Raw genomic sequence first — 19686 nt, 5'->3', positions numbered from 1 at the left:
ATGTTTGTTGATTGCTTGTAGACTTCTTCTGTGAAGTGTCTGCTCATTTCCTTAGCCCATTTGTCGATTGGATTATTTGTATTCTTGGTGTAGAGTTTTTTGAGTTCTTTATAGATTCTGGAGATTAATGCTCTATGTGAAGTATGATTGGCAAAGATTTTCTCCCACTCTGTAGGCTCTTTCTTCACATTGCTGATAGTTTTTTAGTTTGAATCTATCCCAGTTATTGATTCTTGCTTTTATTTCTTGTGCTATGGGAGTCCTGTTGAGGAAGTCTGGTCCTAAGCCGACATGTTGAAGATCTGGACCTACTTTTTCTTCTATAATTTGCAGGGTCTCTGGTCTGATTCCGAGGTCCTTAATCCATTTTGAGTTTAGTTTCGTGCACGGTGAGAGATATGGGTTTAGTTTCATTCTGTTGCATATGGATTTCCAATTCTCCTAGCACCATTTGTTGAAGAGGCTATCTTTTCTCCATTGCATATTTTTGGCCCCTTTGTCTAGTATGAGAAAATTGTATTTATTTGGGTTTGTGTTCATGTCCTCTATTCTGTACCATTGATCTACCTGTCTATTTTGGTGCCAATACCATGCTGTTTTTGTTACTATTGCTTTGTAGTAGAGTTGAAGATCTGGTATTGCGATACCCCCTGCTTCACTCTTCCTGCTAAGGATTGCTTTAGCTATTCTGGGTTTCTTATTCTTCCAGATGAATTTCATAATTGCTTGCTCTATTTCTGTAAGGTACGTCATTGGGATTTTAATTGGAATTGCATTGAATCTGTATAGCACTTTAGGTAGTATGGCCATTTTGACAATATTAATTCTGCCTATCCAAGAACATGGGAGATCTTTCCATCTTCTACAGTTTTCTTTAATTTCTTTCTTTAGTGTTGCATAGTTCTCATTGTAGAGGTCTTTCACCTCTTTTGTGAGATTGATTCCCAAGTACTTTACTTTTTTCTAGGCTATTGTGAGTGGGGTAGTTTTCCTAATTATTCTTTCAAAGATTCATCACTTATGTATAAAAATGCATTAGATCTTATATCCCGCTACTTTACTGGATTCACTTATGAGTTCTAAAAGTTTTCTGGTAGAATTTCCTGGTTCCTCTAAGTATATAATCATGTCATCAGCGAACAGGGATAGTTTGAGTTCTTCTTTTCCTATTCGTATTCCTTTAATTTCTTTGGTCTGTCTAATTGCTCTGGCTAGCGATTCAAGTACGATGTTGAATAGAAGTGGTGAAAGAGGGCATCCTGCCTTGTTCCAGTTTTTAGGGGGAATGCTTTCAGTTTTTCACCATTTAGAATGATATTAGCCATGGACTTAGCATAGATGGCCTTTATAAAGTTAAGGAATGTTCCCACTATCCCTATTTTTTCTAGTGTTTTGAGCATGAAGGGGTGCTGTATTTTATCAAATGCTTTTTCTGCATCTATTGAAATAGTCATGTGATTCTTGACTTTAAGTCTTTTGATATGGTGAATGACATTTATTGATTTCCTGATGTTGAATCAACCTTGCATCCCTGGGATGAAACCCACTTGATCATGGTGCACTATCTTTTTAATATGTTTTCGTATGCAATTTGCTAAAATTTTGTTGAGAATTTTTGCGTCGATGTTCATTAAGAATATTGGTCTGAAATTTTCTTTCCTTGATGAGTCTCTGTCTGGTTTAGGTATCAGTGTGATATTGGCTTCATAGAATGAGTTTGGGAGGGTTCCTTACTCTTCTATTTTATGGAATACTTTGAGAAGTATTAGAACAAGCTCTTCTTTAAAGGTTTTGTAGAACTCGGCTGAGAACCCATCTGGTCCCGGACTTTTCTTTGTTGGTAGGCTTTTGATGACTTCTTCTATTTCAGTACTTGAAATTGGTCTATTTAAATTGTGTATGTCCTCCTCGTTCAGTTTAGGTAATTCATATGTCTCTAGAAACCTGTTGATGTCTTCAAAATTTTCTATTTTGTTGGAGTATACATTTTCAAAATAGCTTCTAATTATGTTTTGTATTTCAATCCTGTGTGTTGTGATATTTCCTTGTTCACTCTGAATTTTAGTGATTTGGGTTTTCTCTCGTCTTCTCTTTGTTAGTGTGGCTAAAGGTTTATCTTTTTTGTTTATTTTTTCGAAGAACCAACTATTTATTTTGTCAAATTTTTGTATTGTTTCTTTTGTTTCAATTTCATTGATTTCAGCTCTGAGTTTAACTATTTCCTGTCTTCTACTACTTTTGGTGCTGGTCTGTTCTTCTTTTTCAAGGGCTTTGAGCTGTAGTGTTAGGTTGTTTATTTGTTGAGTTTTACTTCTTTTATTAAATGCACTCCATGAAATAAATTTCCCTCTAGGTACTGCTTTCGTAGTGTCCCAGAGATTTTGATATGATGTTTCTTTGTTCTCATTTACCTCTAAGAATTTTTTAATTTCCTTCCTAATATCTTCTGTTATCCATTCATCATATAATAGCATATCGTTTAATCTCCAGATGTTGGAGTAGTTTCTGTTTTTTACTCTCATTTATTTCTAACTTCACTCCATTATGATCTGATAGAATACAAAGTAGTGTCTCTATCTTCTTGTATTTGCTAATATTAGCTTTGTGGCATAATATATGGTCTATTTTAGAGAAGGATCCATGTGCTGCTGAGAAGAAAGTGTATTCACTCTTGGTTGGATGGTATATTCTATAAATGTCCGTTAAGTCTAAATTAATGTGTTATTGAGATCTATGGTTTCTTTGTTCAGTTTTTGTTTGGAAGATCTGTCCAGTGGTGAGAGAGGCGTGTTAAAATCACCTAGTATTATTGTGTTATGGTCTATTTGGTTTCTGAAATTGAGGAGGATTTGTTTGACATACATGGATGAGCCACTGTTTGGGGCATAGATGTTTATGATTGTTATATCTTGCTGATTTATGCTTCCCTTAAGCAGTATGAAATGACCTTCTTTATCCCTTCTGACTAACTTTGGCTTGAAGTCCACATTATCTGAAATGAGGATGGATACTCCAGCTTTTTTGCTGAGTCCATGTGCATGGTATGTTTTTCCCCATCCTTTCACCTTTAGTCTATGAGTATCTTTTTCTATGAGGTGAGTCTCTTGCAGGCAACATATTGTTGGATCTTTCTCTTTAATCCAATATGCCAGTCTATGTCTTTTGATTGATGAATTCAGGCCATTAACGTTCAGGGTTATTATTGAGGTATGATTTATATTCCCAGTCATTTGGTTCATTTATTTTATTTTATTTATTTATTTATTTATTTGACACGACTTGGTTCCTCCTTTATTTGACAATTCCTTTAGGATAATTCCTCCCTTTGCTGATTTGCTTCTTTGTTTTTCATTTCTTCCTCATGGAATGTTTTGCTGAGAATGTTCTGTAATGCTGGCTTTCTTTTTGTAAATTCTTGTAGCTTTTGTTTATCATGGAAGGATTTTATTTCATCGTCAAATTTGAAGGTAAGTTTTGTTGGGTATAAGATTCTTGGTTGGCATCCATTTTCTTTCAGGGCTTGAAAAATGTTGTTCCAGGCCCTTCTAGCTTTTAGGGTGTGGATTGAAAAATCTGCTGATATCCGTATTGGTTTCCCCCTGAATGTAATTTGGTTCTTTTCTCTCACAGCCTTTAAAATTCTGTCTTTATTTTGTATGTTAGGTATTTTCATTATAATATGCCTTGGTGTGGTCTGTTGTAATTTTGTGTATTTGGAGTCCCGTAAGCCTCTTGAACTTGATTTTCCATTTCATTCTTCAGATTTGGGAAATTTTCTGATAGTATTTCATTGAATAAATTGTTCATTCCTTTGGCTTGTTTCTCTAGGCCTTCCTCAATCCTAATAATTCTTAAATTTGGCCTTTTCATGATATCCCATAGTTCTTGTAGATTCTGTTCATGATTTCTTACCATCTTCTCTGTTTGGTCATCTTTGTTTTCAAGGTTAAATATTTTGTCTTCAGTGTCTGAGGTTCTGTCTTCCAGGTGTTCTATCCTACTGGATATGTTTTCTATGGAGTTCTTAATTTGGTTTATTGTTTCCTTCATTTCAAGGATTTCTGTTTGTTTTTTTTTTTCAATATCTCTAACTCTTTATTGAAATGATCTTTTGCTTCCTGTATTTGCTCTTTTAACTGTTGATTGGTGCGATCATTCAATGCCTGCATTTGCTCTTTCATCTCATCATCCAGTGCCTGCAGTTGCTCTTTCATCTCATCGTTTGCTTCTCTGATCATTTTAATTATGTACATTCTGAATGAAGTTACCCTTTCTTATTGCAGGCACCGCTGACACTCAGGGACGTGGCCATCGATTTCTCTGAAGAGGAGTGGGGATGCCTGGAGCCAGCTCAGAGGAGTCTATACCGAGAAGTGATGTTGGAGACCTGCAGAAACCTGGTCTTCCTGGGTGAGCAGAGCCTCCTTCAGAATTCCTCATTAATCAGAATTCCTGATTATATAATTTCCTTCCCTTTCAGAATCTCTTTTGGGATATTCATGGATGAGTTTCAGATTTTTGCTTTCAAGAAAAAGGATTGGGCAGTTTTTGTTACAGAGAAGAAAACGTTAATGCCATTTCTTTCAGTCCTTTCTAGACGTGATGTATACACTTCACTTTAGGTTAGTGGTACTTTCAGTAATTCAGTGATATAAAATGATGTGACCTAAACGTCAAAGTACATCTTCCCTTTATGGTACCATCAGTGCTACTACTATTAAGCATCAGTTGTCACAGGGAAAATGCAATGAAAATGTCTTATTTTCTCTAAGCCATATTTGGGCACCTTCCTCTGGAGCAAAGGAGAGAGCCCTGAGCCATTTCTCAGGTGGATAGATATTCATGAAGCAGAGGACCCAGTGGAGAGATCCAAAAGTCAAGGAGGAAGCCAAACTTCCAAATGATTGTGGAGAAATTATTATGCCACAGAAATGATTTTCTAGAAGCTTAGTTTATTTCTCTTACTGTTCTGGAAGGACACGTATTGCCCTATGTTTAGAATGGTTTCACCTCCTTTGTCTCTTCCTTCTCCTTGGTTGATGTCCCAGTACATTCAAATCAACAGCCCACCACTCCCCTTTGAGAGGGTCAGCATGCTGTGACAGCATTCCATTATTTGGGGGAGTCTCTCAGAAATTCGTGCACATTTCTTGAGACCTCTAGGTGAAGCCATTGTGATATATTAGCATAAAGCAATTTCTCTAATATTGCTTATACATTTATTCATTGAATGTCCCTTATCAGAGCTCATTATGAATACTTTTAATGAATTTTTGTGGAATTTTTCTGCCATATAATGAATGTCCTTGCCGACACTCATTATTGCTTGTATTCTTGATAATTGCCCTGCTGACTGGAGTGAAATGAAGTCTTAGAGTGGTTTTGACTTGCATTTCTCTAATTGCTAGAGATGATGAACATTTTTTCATATGCTTGTTGATCAGTTGTATTTCTTCTGTGAAATGTCTGTTCAGTTCCTCAGCCCATTTATTGATGGGGTTATTTGTTTTTTTGGCATTAAGTTTTTGAGTTCTTTATATATCCTGGAGATGAGTGCTCTGTCTGACCTGGGGTAAAGATTTTCTCCCATTCCATAGGTTCTCTTTTCACATTATTGATTGTTTCCTTTACTGAGAAGAATCTTTTTAGCTTAAATCCATCCCATTTTTTGATTCTTAATTTTACTTCTTGCCCTTTAGGAGTCTTGTTAAGGAAGTTGGGTCCTAAGCTGACATGATGAAGACTTGGGCCTATCTTTTCTTCTATTAGGCATAGGATCTCTATTCTAGTGCCTTATGCTTTGACCCACTTTGAGTTGATGTTTGTGCAGGTAAGAGATAGAAGTTTAATTTTATTTAGTTACATATGGATTTTGAGTTTTCCTAGCATTATTTGTTGAATATGCTACCTTTTTTCTAGTGTACATTTTTCTTTGTCTAATTTGAGATAACTATTTATGTGGGTTTTTTCCATGTCTTCCATCTGTACCATTGGTCTGCCTGTCTATTTTGGTGCCAATTCTATGCCATATTTGTTACTATAGCTCTGTAATATAGTTTAATATGGTATTGTATGCCTTTGCTTCACTCTTCTTGCTAAGAATTGCTTTGGCTATTCTGGGTCTCTTATTTTTCCAAATGAATTTTATGGTTGCTTTTTCTAGTTCTATGAAGAATGTCATTAGGATTTTAATTAGAATTGTATTGAATCTGTATAACACTTTTGGTAGTATGGCCATTTTGACAATATTAATTCTGCCTATCCAGGAGCATGGGAGGTCTTTCCATCTTCTAAGGTCTTCTTCAATTTCTTTCTTTAGTATTCTGTAGTTCTCATTGTAGAGGTCTTTCACCTCTTTTGTTTGATTGATTCTCAAGTATTTTATTTTAGTTTTTGAGACTATTGTGAATGGTGTAATTTTCCTAATTTTTCTATACATTCATCTATAGAAATGCATTTGATTTATGGGTATTGATTTTATATCCTGCTACTTTACGGAATTCATTTATGAGCTCTAGAAGTTTTCTGGTGTAATTTTATGAATCTTCTAAATATAGAATCATGTCATCAGCAAATAGTGATAGTTTTAAGTTTTCTTTTTCTATTCATGTGCATTTAATTTCTTTTGTCTGATTGTGCTGGCTAGAGTTCCAAGGTCTCTGTTGAATAGAAGAGGTGAAAAAGGGCATCTCTGTCTTCTTCCAGATTTTATAGGGAATGCTTTCAATTTTTGTTCATTTAGAATGATGTTGACCTTGGACTTAGCACAGATAACTTTTGCAAAGCTGAGGTATGTCCTCCTATCCCTGGCTTTTCTAGTGTTTATAACAAAAGAGGTGCTTTTTTTGTCAAATGATTTTTCTGTATCTATGAAGATAATCATATGATTCTTGTCTTTAAGCCTATTGATGTGATGAATCACATTTATTGATTTCTATATGTTGAACCAACCTTGCATCCCTAGGATGAACCCCACTTGATTGTGGTGCACTATCTTTTAAGTATGAGTTTTTAAAATAGTTCTAATTATCTTCTTTATTTCCTTTTTCATCATAAATTTTAGTATTTTGAGTTTTCTCTCATTCTCTTTGTTAGTGTAGCTAAGGGTTTATCAATTTTATTTTTTTAAACAACAAACTTTTAATTTTTAAAATTGTTCCTTTGTTTCAATTTCATCGATTTCAGCTCTGATTCTCATTATATCCTGTATTCTTCTTGTCTTGTTGATTTGTTCTTCTTTTTCTAGGGCTTTGAGATGTCATTTATTTGTTGACATTTTATTATTTTAATGTATGAGCTCAATGCAACAAACTTTCCCCTTAGCACTGCCTTCATAGTGTCCCTGGGATTTCAACATGTTTCGTCAGTGTTCTCATTTACCTCTAAGTATTTTTTTTTAAATTTTCTCCCTCATTTCTTCTGTTATCTGTATCCTTCAAGAACATGTATTTCTCAAAAAACTAAAGGACGAATGATCTCGCTAATAAGCGGATGAGGACATATAATGGGGGGTAGAAGGGGTAGCGTTAGGGTTAGGTTGAGGGTTAGGGATAAGGAGGGTGGTAAGAATGGAGGAAGGACTGCATAGAGGGAAAAGAGGGGTGGGAGGGTGGGGGGAAGGGAAAAAAATAACAGAATGAATCAAGCAACATTGCCCTATGTAAATTTATGATTTTTAATAAAAAAAAAGAATATGTAGCCAATGATAACATGTCTATGTTGGTTTACTGGTTGCAAGCATACCATAATCTTCAAAGATTTTTATAGTTGGAGAAATCAGTTGTGGGCATGTTGAAATTCTCTGTACATCTTTGCATTTTTTTTCCTCTAAATCTAAATGGTTCTAAAAATAAAATGTAATTAGAAAAAAATATATATAAACTATCAAGACTTTCAAAAAACAAGAGCATGCTATTTAGTCTTCAGGTGTTGGAGTATCCTCTATTTTTTATTTTATTGATTTCTAGTTTCATTCCATTATGAACAGATGGAATGCAGGGTAGTATTTCTATTTTTTTTCTTTGTATTTGTTGAGGGTTGCTTTGGGGCATAACATATGTTCTATTTTAGAGAAGGGTCCATGTACTGCTGAGAAGAAAGTGTATTCTTTCAGTGATGGATGAAATATTCTACATATGTCCATTAAATCTGAATCATTGATTGTATTATTTAGTTATGTAGTTTCCTTGTGTAGTGTTTGTTTGGAAGATCTATCCTGTGGTGAGACAGGTGTGTTAAAGTCACCCAGTATTATTGTGTTGATTCTTGAAATTGAGAAGGGTTTGTTTGATGTATGTCCATGCTCCATTGTTTGGGGCATATATATTTGTGATTATTATGTCTTATTGATATATGATTCTCTTAAACAATATGAAATGCCCTGCTTTATCTCTTCTAAGTTTAAAGTCCACTTTTCTGATATGAGGATGGAAACCCCTCCTTCTTTATGCAATGTGTGTACGTAATATGTTCTTTCCCAATCTTTCACCTTCAGTCTGTGGAAGTCTTTTCCTAGGATGTGAGTCTTTTGAAGGCAGCATATTCTTGGGTCTTGTTTTTTGATGCAATCTTTCTGTCTACATCTTTTGATTGATCAGTATAGGTCATTAACATTCAGGGTTTTTATTGATATATGATTTGTATTCCCAGTCATTTTGGTTTTAACTTGACTTAGTTTCTCCTTTGATCGACCTTTCCTTTAGTGTAGTTCATCCCTTTGCTGGTTTTCATTTTTTTTTTTTAATTTCTTCCTCATGGAATATTTTGCTGAGGATGTTCTGTAGTGCAGGTTTTATAGTTGTGAATTCTTTTAACTTGTTTATCATGGAAGGTTTTTATTTCATCTTCAAATCTGAAGCTTGATTTTGCTGGATATAGGATTCTCAGTTGGCATCCATTTTCTTTCAGAACTCAATATATGTTATTCTAGGACCTCCTGGTCTTTAGGATTTAGGTTGAGAAATCTGCTGAAATCTGAATTGGTTTTCCCCTATGTGTAATTTGATCTTTTTTTTCTCTTGCAGCCTTTAAAAATTCTATCCTTATTCTGTGTTCTAGTCATTCTCCTTATAATATGCCTTGGTGTAAGTCTGTTGTAATTTTGTTCATTTTTGGGTCCTATAAGCCTCTTTTATTTGATTTTCCATCTTATTCTTTAGATTTGGGAAATTTTGTGATATTATGTCATTGAAAAGATTGTGCAATTTTTTGGTTTGTTTCTCCACATTTTCATCTATTCCAATAAATCTTAAATTTGGTCTTTTATGTTATCCCGTAATTCTTAGAAGTTCTTTATGGTTTCTCACCATCTTCTCTGTGCGATTGACTTTATTTTGAAGAGTGTATATTTTGTCTTCACTATGTGAAGTTTTGTCTTCTAAGTGGTTTAGTCTGTTGGTGATACTTTCCATTGATTTTTTTATTTGGCTTATTATTGCCTTGATTTCAAGGATTTCTGCTTGATTTCACAATCTCTGCCTCTTTATTGAAGTGGTCTTTCAATTCCTATAATTTCTCTCTGAAACCATACTTTATTTTAACTAGTAGTCTATGTATTTTCTAAACTTCTCTGACATTTCTTCAACTGTGCTGTCTATGGATTCTGTTGTTGGAACATCTTGGTTTTTGAGTCACTCTTCTCCCTTGTTTTTTTATGTTGTTTGTGTGTCTTCCCATCTAGCAGTATGGATCTGATGCAGTGTAGTTTCTACCGTGTAATCTTATAGTGTTCCTGAAGGCTTCCAGTACCTCACCTTTAAGGGGGGACCAATATTAACAGCACCCAATGCAAACAAGTATACAACTTAAACCAAATGACTCCTTTTAAGGCATCTACAGTTTTGTCAAAATAAATAGAAATGATGTGTTCAATTATTGTCTACAATATAAACAATAAACTTACTAAAAGGGTTTACCATTTCAAATGAGGGAATAGAAGAAGTGTAAGATGTGATGTTTATGATGGAGGAGATAAGATAGAGGTAAAAATTTATATTAAGAGCAAGGGAGGAATTAATAGAGGTTGGCTATTAGAATGAGAGAAGAGAGAAAGCAAATCCAGGGGGACAGATAAGTGAGTGAAAAAAAATACATACACATTTATAAAAAAAAAAAATTATAAGAATACAAAACAGAACTGTAATATTCTATTCAGATATCCCACTCCTCAGTAAATTGATGCATGAATAATATTTGGATTCAAAGATGTTAGAGGTGTGAGAGAGGGAAAAATAAAAGAAGGAAAGTCTCAATGGAAAATTGAATGATTGCTTCCATTGACTTTCAAAAATTTTCTCAGCTTCCCTTCTCCACCAATAGGTGAGGTTTTTCTGAAGTTTAATATTAGCTCCAGTCTGGTGGTGCTGGGCTGGTTGGGTGGGTGAGCCAATAGCAAGATGCCTCATACTCTCTTCCAGTCTTCCCACCCATTGTAGCTAGCCCCTTCCATCTCTGTGACCTCCAGGACTCACTGAACTGGAGAAAACCCTGTTTTCTTCAGTTTCTCCAACCTGTGTTCCCCCAGGCACTGCCTGTAGTCTTGTCCTTTCCACAGACTTGCCAGACTGGCCCATGCAAACCCACCTGCAATCTGATGGGCCTGGGCTTCAGCTTCCCTAGGCTCTGCCTTGCTGCAGTCCCAATATCTCAATGTCCTTTCATCTTGCAGAGAGACCACCAGGGACTTGCTCAAACAAAGGAGCAACCCTGCAAAAAAGGCAGCCAGATGGCAGCCACTAGCACATCTAGCAGAAAGACCTCAGGTACAACTAGACCTGCAGGTACCCCAATATATCTCCTGGCCCTGGCCAGTGTCCGCCATGTGTGACCAAACCTGTGGGTACTGGGATAATGGACTTACAGGTAACAGCAAGCAGCAGGCAGTGGATAATCTGCTGGCAGTCTGTGGGTGTTCTGCAGGCTAATGGTGGGCAATTGGTGGGTGGATGTCCAGAAGCAGGAAATGGGTAGGTGAAAAGTGAGTGATGGGCAGAGAAGAGGTGGGCAGGCAGGTGGGAAAGTGGGCAAATGGGCAAATGGTGGATGATAGGTGGTGGTCAGAGAATGATCTGTGTCTAAAAGTCTGGCAATATGCTGGCAGACAGTGGGCAATCACAGCTCACAAATGGTAAATAGCAGATGATAGATGGGCAGCAAAGGCTGCCTCACAGAAAAAATTATCTCCTCTGTTTGAATCCCAAGTCATGGAACAACAAGAAATGCAGCCTTCCTCTAGTCCACCATCTTGAATCTCTTCCTATAAATTTTTATTTCTAACTTCTCTCATCCTTCCTCATAAACATCACATCCTATATCACTTCTGTTCTGTTTTTGTTCATGAGTTAAAATTGTAAACCCTTTGTGCAAACCTACACTTTATATCACAGACAATAATTGAACACATCGTTTCTGTTTATTGTAACAAAATTCTAGACATCTTAATAGGAGCTATTTGGTTTAAGGCTGCATATTGTTTGCATTGGGTACTGTTAATATTGGTCTCAACTTTAAAAGTGAGGTACTGGAAACTGAACTGCCTCAGATCCATACTGGCAGATGGGAAGACACAAAAACAACCTAAAAACGCAAGGGAAAAAAAAATCACCCTAAATAAACCTGGATGCTACAATAATAGAATCCATTGACAACACAGTAGAAGAAATGTCAAAGGAGGACTTTAGAATGTATATCGTTGATCTGATCAACAATGTAAAGGGTGATGTAAGGAGTGATATCAGAGATATTCTGAAAAGAAATGAAGCAGAAATTCTAAAAATGAAGGAATCAATAAACCAAATTAGAAGTTCAATGTAAATATCACCAATGGACTAGATCACTTGGAAGACAGAACCTCAGGCAATGAAGACAAAATATATCATCTTGAAAATAAAGTTAATTATGCAGAGAAGGTGGTAATAAACCATTAACAGAATGCCCAAGAATTATGGGATAACATAAAAAGACCAAATTTAAGATGTATCAGAATAGATGAAGGTGCAGAGATAGAAACCAAGGGAATGAATAGTCTTTACAATGACATAATATCATTTTCCCAAACCTAAAGAATTTAATTTCCCAAACCTAAAGAATGAAATGGAAAATCAAATACAAGAAGCTTACCAGACCCATAATGTACAAAATTACAGCAGACCCACACCAAGTAACATTATAATGAGAGTGAGTAATATACAGAATAAAGATAGAATTTTAAAGGCCATGAGAGAAGAATACCAAATTACATATATGGAGGCACCAGTTTGGATCTCAGCTGATTTCTCAACCCAGACCAAACAAAACTAAACTTCAGATTTGAAGATGCAATAGAAACCTTCCATGATAAACAAAAGTTAAAAGAATTCACAATTTAAAAAGCCTGCATTACATAACATTCTCAACAAAATTTCCATAAGATGAAATTAAAAAAAAAAAAAAAAAAAAGAAAGAAAGCCATCAAGGGGAAGAAGTACACTAACAGAATAGTTGATCAAAGGAGAAACTAAGTCAAATTAAAAACTAGAAATAAACCAAATGTTAAGGAATTCACATAAAATCTCAATAATAGCCTTGAAAGTGAGTGACCTAATATCATCAATCAAAAGACATAGACTGGCAGATTGGATTAAAAAACATGACCCAAACATATGCTGTCTCCACGAGACTCGTCTCAAAGCCAAAGACTTGTACAGACTGAAGGAAAAAGGGTGGGCAAAAACCATATCATTCATATGGATCAGTAAATAAGCAGAGGTTTCCATCCTCATATCAGATACAGTGATGCAGCCACATTAATGTTTATAGCAGCTCAATTCACAGTAGCTAAACAATGGGACCAACATGGGTGCCCTTCAACACATGAATGGAGGAAGAAAATGTGGCATACATACAAAATGGAATAAGATAGAATGAAATTCTTAAAGAAGAATGAAATTATGGCATTTGCCAGTAAATGGATGGAGCTGGATAATATCATGCTAAGTGAAATGAGCCAGGCCCAAAACTCAAAGGCCAAATGATTGATATGCAGTTTCTAATTCACAATAAGGGGTGGGGGTACCTAGGGAAGAATAGAGGTACTTCAGATTAGGCAGAGGGGAGTGATGGGAGGGGAGGGAGTATGGGGTAAGAATGATAGTAGAATGAATGGGACATTTTTACCCTATGTGCATGTATAAATACAGGAGTGGTGTGATTCTACATCATGTACTACAACAAGAATGAGAATGAGAAGTTATACTCCATTTATATATGATGTATCAAAGTGTATTCTGTCGTATATAATCAGAACAAATTAAAAAAGGGAATCAATGGAAAAGCAATTTGACATCATTGTAATAAAATTAAGATTTTTAAATTAAAAGATTAAGAAGCAAGTCCTTTGTCTTGATCACCATGGGTTGACTTTATCAAGTCACACTGACATACTGCGCGTGTGTGTGTTTCCATTAAAAAGAGTTGTTCCTATTTCTCCTTAGAGACCATAGGCTCTTTACCCTTGTTGAATATCTGTGTTGTTGGCATCCAAAATCCTTTTTTTACATCGAGTTCTCTGTCTTGGTAGACAGAAAGTTGTTTTCAGACAGTCCCCTAGAAAGCCAGAAATATTCATGTTTCACATTTCCCTTTTTCTTTCAAGAACTAAGATAATTGGTGGATTTTTCCTAATTGTACAATAGTGTATTATTGAGGAGGAAGGCCTGTAGTGGTTAAAACTAACAAATTTTCCTTTCCTCTACTATATTAATCTCCTTCATGATGTACTTATCTTGAATACTGTGAACAATCACATGGTTTAGGTAATTCACACAAATTAATTTTGTCTCCATTATTACTTTATTCATACATTTATGGATTAATTATGGTCTTTGATATGTTATTCTGCCCAGCTTCTATAATTTCATGTAATATTTGCAAAGTGTATTCTCAGTGTAATATGTAAAATAATTGTTATTTTCATTTATTTCAGCCATGACCTCTCATCATACCCAGGAAATTTCACCAGAGCCTGGCATAAAGTATTTATTTAAAACAGTGATAAAGAGAAGATATGGAAATTTTGACCTTGACTCTTTCCAACAAACTAAAGTGCAGAACAGTATAGGTAAGAGTAAAGATCAGAAATCGTATTATAAAGGACAAGACAAATTAGTGGGAACTGTCCATAATGGAAATTTTACTGTCAACAGACCTCAAGGACATTTAATATCTCAGAAAAGTATTCAGTTTTTGCCTGAAGGACAAGTTTCTAAAAGTGATCATATTGAAAGTTTCTTTACAAACTGTCCATTATTCTGCAATGAACAAAGAATTCCTTCTTGTGCACAAACATACACTTTTAATGATTTTGGGAATGCTCCTATGTACTCATTACTGCTTAATCAAAATTCAGATGTAGATTTCTGTAAAGTATGTAGCACATGTAATGAAACAAGCAACAATTTCAGCCAGGTCTCTGTCCCAAGCAATTACCAGTGTACTTATGTTGGAGAAAAAAAGTATGAATGTAGCAAAACACAGCAAAACTTCAGCTTTGGTTGCAATGTAAGAAAACTTGAGTCTGCTCATAGTGCACAGAACCTTTACCATGACGATAGGTGTGGGAAAGTCCCTCCTCAGGGCTCAGAGCTCATTGCCCCTCCAGGTACTCAGAGACAAGAGAAGCCTTGCACATGTGAGGAATGTGAGCGAGCTTCCCATCCAACTGCAAGTCCTCCTGAACCCAGGGGAGCTCAGCCTGCAAGGGAGCCACGCAAAGTGAAGGAGCGTGTCCAAGCATGGAGTTCTGCACCCCTTTCTAAACATGACGGGTACCACAGTAGTGATCAACATGACAAGTTTAAAGAATGTGGCAAAACTTTTAATCGAGGACCATCCCCTATTAAACACCACAGGATTCATACTGGAGAGAAACCCTACAAATGTGAACAATGTCGCAAATCCTTTAAGACTTACTCAAACCTTTCTAAACACCTGAGATGTCATAGCAGTGAGGAAACCTACAAATGTAAAGACTGTGACAAAGTTTTTAAAAATTTTTCAAGCCTTACTCAACACCAAAGGATTCACACTGGAGAGAAGCCCTACAACTGTGAAGAATGTGGGAAAAGTTTTAATCGTAGTTCAAATCTTATTCTACACCAGAGAATTCATACTGGAGAGAAGCCCTACAAGTGTGAAGAATGTGGAAAAGGTTTTACTTTCAGATCAAACCTTATTAAACATCAGAGACTTCATACTAGAAAGCATCCCTACAAATGTGAAGTATGTGGGAAAGGTTTTACTCAAAGAGCACACCTTACTCGACACCAGAGAATTCATAATGGAGAGAAGCCCTACAAATGTGAAGAATGTGGAAAAGGTTTCACTCAAACACAAAAGCTTACTGAACACCAGAGAATTCATACAGGAGAGAAGCCCTACAAATGTGAAGAATGTGGGAAAACTTTTACTCAAAGAGCACACCTTACTCGACACCAGATAATTCATAATGGAGAGAAGCCCCACAAATGTGAAGAATGTGGAAAAGGTTTTACCCAAACACCAAAGCTTATAGAGCACCAGAGAATTCATACTGGAGAGAAGCCCTACAAATGTGAAGAATGTGGGAAAACTTTTACTCAAAGAGCACACCTTACTCGACACCAGAGAATCCATGCAGGAGAGAAGCCCCACAAATGTGAAGAATGTGGGAAATGTTTTACTCAAAGAGCACACCTTACTCAACACCAGAGAATTCATACTGGAGAAAAACCCTACCAATGTAAGGAATGTAGCAGTGCTTTTAAGGATCATTCATCCTTAACCAAACACCAGAGAATTCACGCAGGAGAGAAGGAAAGTCCCAACCAAAGCACCCCAGAACACCTGCTAGCCTTCCTGCACATGCTACAAGTACCCAGAACACTGAATTTGAACATATTTCCCTAGCAACTAACCACACACTCAACCACCTTCCAGTGGTGTGTAGCTTTTCAGGGAGTTTTCCCTTGGCTTTCTTTCTTTCTTTTGCTTGCTTGCTTCCTTCCTCCCTCCCTTCCTCTCTCTGTCTCTGTCTTTCATTGTCAGCCTTTCTATTAGTCTCTTCATTCTTCCCCTCTTGCCCACTCCTTTCCCTCTTCCACTATCAGTTTGTTTTTCTTTGCTTCTTTGTAAATTTAATTCCTCTTTCAATGAAGATAATCATGCATCTCCTGAGCCATCAGCCTACAAGAGTCCATATGTCCTTAAAGAGGGTGTTCCTGTCACCTCCCTTCTCATCCACACTAAGTTGATACACCAGGTTGAGAGTTCACCTATATCTATTGCTTTCCTGTTGAAGTAGGAAAAAATGCTGACTTCAAGAGGCTGCTAAGCATTTCCTGTTTTTACTTTTTTATGTGACCAATCCAGTCTCATAATTTTCCTTAGCAGAAGGATTCTGGTTTAATTTTCAGCAGTTTCTTTGCTACCTGAGGAAATTTGTGCAGTTATATCTTCCTGTGTCCAGGAAAAGCTGAGCAACAGTGTGACATAATGCAGCCCCCAGCTGAGACTTCAAAGCCTACCTTAACACAGTAACAAAAAGACCATGTAAACAAGAAGAGAACAATCAGCTTATTTTCATAGTTCTTACTTCTTTGGTTACTTGACAAAGATTATTCTTTTGATGCCTAAGCTGGCACTGAACTAAACACCATGAAAAATGAAATTGAGTGTGTCTCGAAGGGTCACCTGTAGAAATTAAACAGATTCCCTCTCAGGTCCAACTTCCAGGCTTCTGCAAAGGGCTCAGAGTTTTCTGTCCCCACTGAATTTGCAGCCCCTGAAATTGGGTCTGTAGTAGAGCCCAGAAGGAGCTCAGGAGGAAAGACCAGTAGACTCTGGCAGCATGGGCTTTGTGCCTGTGGAACTGGGGGTGGACAGCCTTGTTTGCACTCCAGAGAAGAGGGAATGTCTGGCCTCAATCACTCCCACTCCTCCCTGAGTCAATGACTGCATAACAGTCACAGCTGCTGAAGAAACCTGATGGCCCCTGGAGAATGACCATGGACTATGAAGAAAGGAGTAATGTGGCGACTTCTATGCAGGCAGCAATTCCCATGGTACATGAATCAGATGGGTGTAGCCCAGATCCCCTATCAAAGTGGGGGCATATTTGGAACAAAGGAGTGCTTCCTGCACTAGTCCCTTAACCCATGAGCTCCAAAGGATCCTAGGACTGGTGGAGTATGCACCTGAGGTAGCACCAAACACTGCTGATGAACGTGAGCTGACAGTCATCAGACTTTAAGGAAGAAGCAGCCCTAGTGGGATTTTTAAAAATTTAATGTAATTCTTTGGTGATTTATTCGGGGTTGTTTTTTTTTTTTGTGTGTGTGTATATCAATAGTTCATTTTTTTTTTACTGCTGAATAGTATTCCATGGAATTTATGTTTCATAGTTTGTTGAATTGTTCATTCATCAAGGGCATACAAGTTGCCTCCACATTTTGGCTAGTACAGATAAAGCTGTTATAAACATTTGCGTATAGGTGTTTTTTTCTTGTCTTAATAATGGAAGCTGATTTTTCTTTCATATCTCCATTAGGGTTTTTATAGTCTTATCTTCTGTGTTCATAGGAACTGATTTTTCCTTTTTGTGCATGGCCGCACATTTGACTCTTGTTGGGATACAAATGTAGTCTTAATAGGCACCTTTGCAATGAAAAATATCTGAAAAGGATGCTCAATTAAAATAGGCATGACTTTATTGTTCGTAATACTCTTCATTTAACTTGGGAACCAAGGAGGCTGAGTTATCTTTCTTTCAGAATTTTGGTTTTTGCAATTATATCATTTTATTCTATAGTGCTTATTTCTTAGGACAATTATCAACTATTTATGAAAAAATATGAAAACCAAGATATCAAAAAACAGATTATATATTATTGTTATCAACATTATATGGCAAAAAGAACTTTTTATTTTGAGTATCTTAGAAAGACAAAACCTATTTTGTTTATTTACCTGAATAAAAAATAACACATAGAGCAATAATTTTAAAGAAATATTCATTTTGGGGGAGCTGGGATTGTGGTTCAGTGGTAGAACACTTGCCTAACATTTGCAAAGTACTGAATTTCTTCCTTGGCACCACATAAAAAATAAGTAAAGATATTGTGTCCATCTACAACTAAAAACAGAAGGAATGAAATATTCAATTTTATATTACTGACAACTTTAACTTCTTTGTCAAAGATTTATTTGTGAAGTTAACTGAAAGGCATTTGGCTTATCTCTTTAAATTTATGATCACTCTTTAATCCATAAGCCAATAAATCATAATATGTAGACTTAAGCACACAGGTACATTAATGTACTTAAAAATAGAAAACAACCCAGGCACAGTTGGAAACGCCTGTAACCCCAGAGTCTTGGGAGGCTGAGGCAGGAGGATCCTGAGTTCAAAGTCAGCCTCAGCAACAGTAAGACACTAAGCAACTGAGTGAAACCCTGTCTCTAAATAAAATACAATATAGTGTTCCGTTCAGCGGAACCGGCGTGGAGAAAGGAGACACCATTAATCTTTAGTTTGATTTATTGCGTCCTCCCTGTTTCTCTGTCTCCTTTGTTCTCTTTCTATCTTCCTTCTTCTTTTCTCTCCCTCTCTTCTCCCCTGGGCTCCTAGCTATCAGCCAATTATAGCAAAGCTTTCTCTCACACAGGAGAGCATGCCGAGGAATGCCAGCATAACACTATATAAATCACAAGCTGTCCACGTGCGGCATGATATTAGATAGCCAATCCTTGAGCCTGGCATTAACACGTCATAAGTCTCCAAGGAACTAGTAACAGCAAGCAGCCTTTTTTGGTACTTCCTTATTTTGGTAGCCAGTGCCCTTTGGCTCACTGCCAGGCACTGACGGCCCTCAACAGTCTCCCCCTTTTAATTATTAAAAGGACAGTGACTGTGTCTGTCTTAGGTACCAGAGTCAGACTGTATTCTTACCCATCATTGGTAGTCAAAGAGCTGTTGGCATGCTTTGATCCCTGTCTTAGTTTGGTATAAAATCCACCCTGTGCTTACCCGTTTTTGACTACCAGCCCTGTAACTGGGAGAGCCAAATCTGCGGATCAGTCTTGGCCCATGGCCATAAGGGCTTGCCCTACCACTAACGCTTGCTGTCTTTGATGACTCCTTAGAGACAACAGATATCTGAGCAGCAATAATAATAGCAAGAACAACAATTCCATCATAGCAAAACTTCCCATCCATTGTTTACCAAGTTGTAATGCTGACTGTAAGAAACTAATGGCTTCTGGCATACCCAGGACCTTGACCTGAGTACTATTTATCACAAATATAGAATTTCTTGATAGGGTAGTCAAATTAGTAAACTCTTTAGTCCATGTCCCATTAAGCATGCTTCCAAGCTGTGTGGACAGATTTGCAGCAGCAGTAATATTAGAATAGGGTATAGGGGTAACACATAGTGCTTGGGCATGCACTAGACAGTCCGTCTCTGCGATAGCAGTCAACATGTCCACTTGTTCTTGTAGTAAGTCCACTCTTTGGTTTAGAATCAGGATTCCCGTGGTGAGATGTGCATTGATGTTTTCCTGGGCTGTCAATGCTTCGGCAGTGGCTCGTGACAGATTGTTGAGCATGTGAGCAGTAGGAATAGCAGTTCCTAGGGCAAGTCCAGCAGCAGTGGCAGCAGCTGCAGCAGCAAC

The 19686-nt window shown here is 36.8% G+C and overlaps 1 long non-coding RNA gene across 3 annotated transcripts in view; it reads left to right on the top strand.

Moving 5' to 3' along the window:
• LOC306644381 overlaps nt 1-16633 on the top strand; it is a 36237-nt gene extending 19604 nt beyond the window's left edge. For 2 of the 3 annotated variants that reach the window (XR_013759360.1, XR_013759361.1), the window contains exons 2-3: nt 4284-4410; nt 13961-16633. This is a non-coding gene — a long non-coding RNA (uncharacterized lncRNA). Of the gene's footprint in view, nt 1-4264; nt 4411-13960 lie in introns of all 3 variants that reach the window. The other variant, XR_013759362.1, reaches the window with a different exon arrangement.
• The last annotated feature ends 3053 nt before the right edge of the window (nt 16634-19686 follow it).

This window comes from Sciurus vulgaris (assembly GCF_902686455.1).
Source record: "Sciurus vulgaris genome assembly, chromosome: 14".
Lineage (NCBI taxonomy): Eukaryota > Metazoa > Chordata > Mammalia > Rodentia > Sciuridae > Sciurus > Sciurus vulgaris.
Note: the sequence above shows the minus strand (reverse complement) of the source record. Positions and strands in the feature narration are given on the sequence as shown.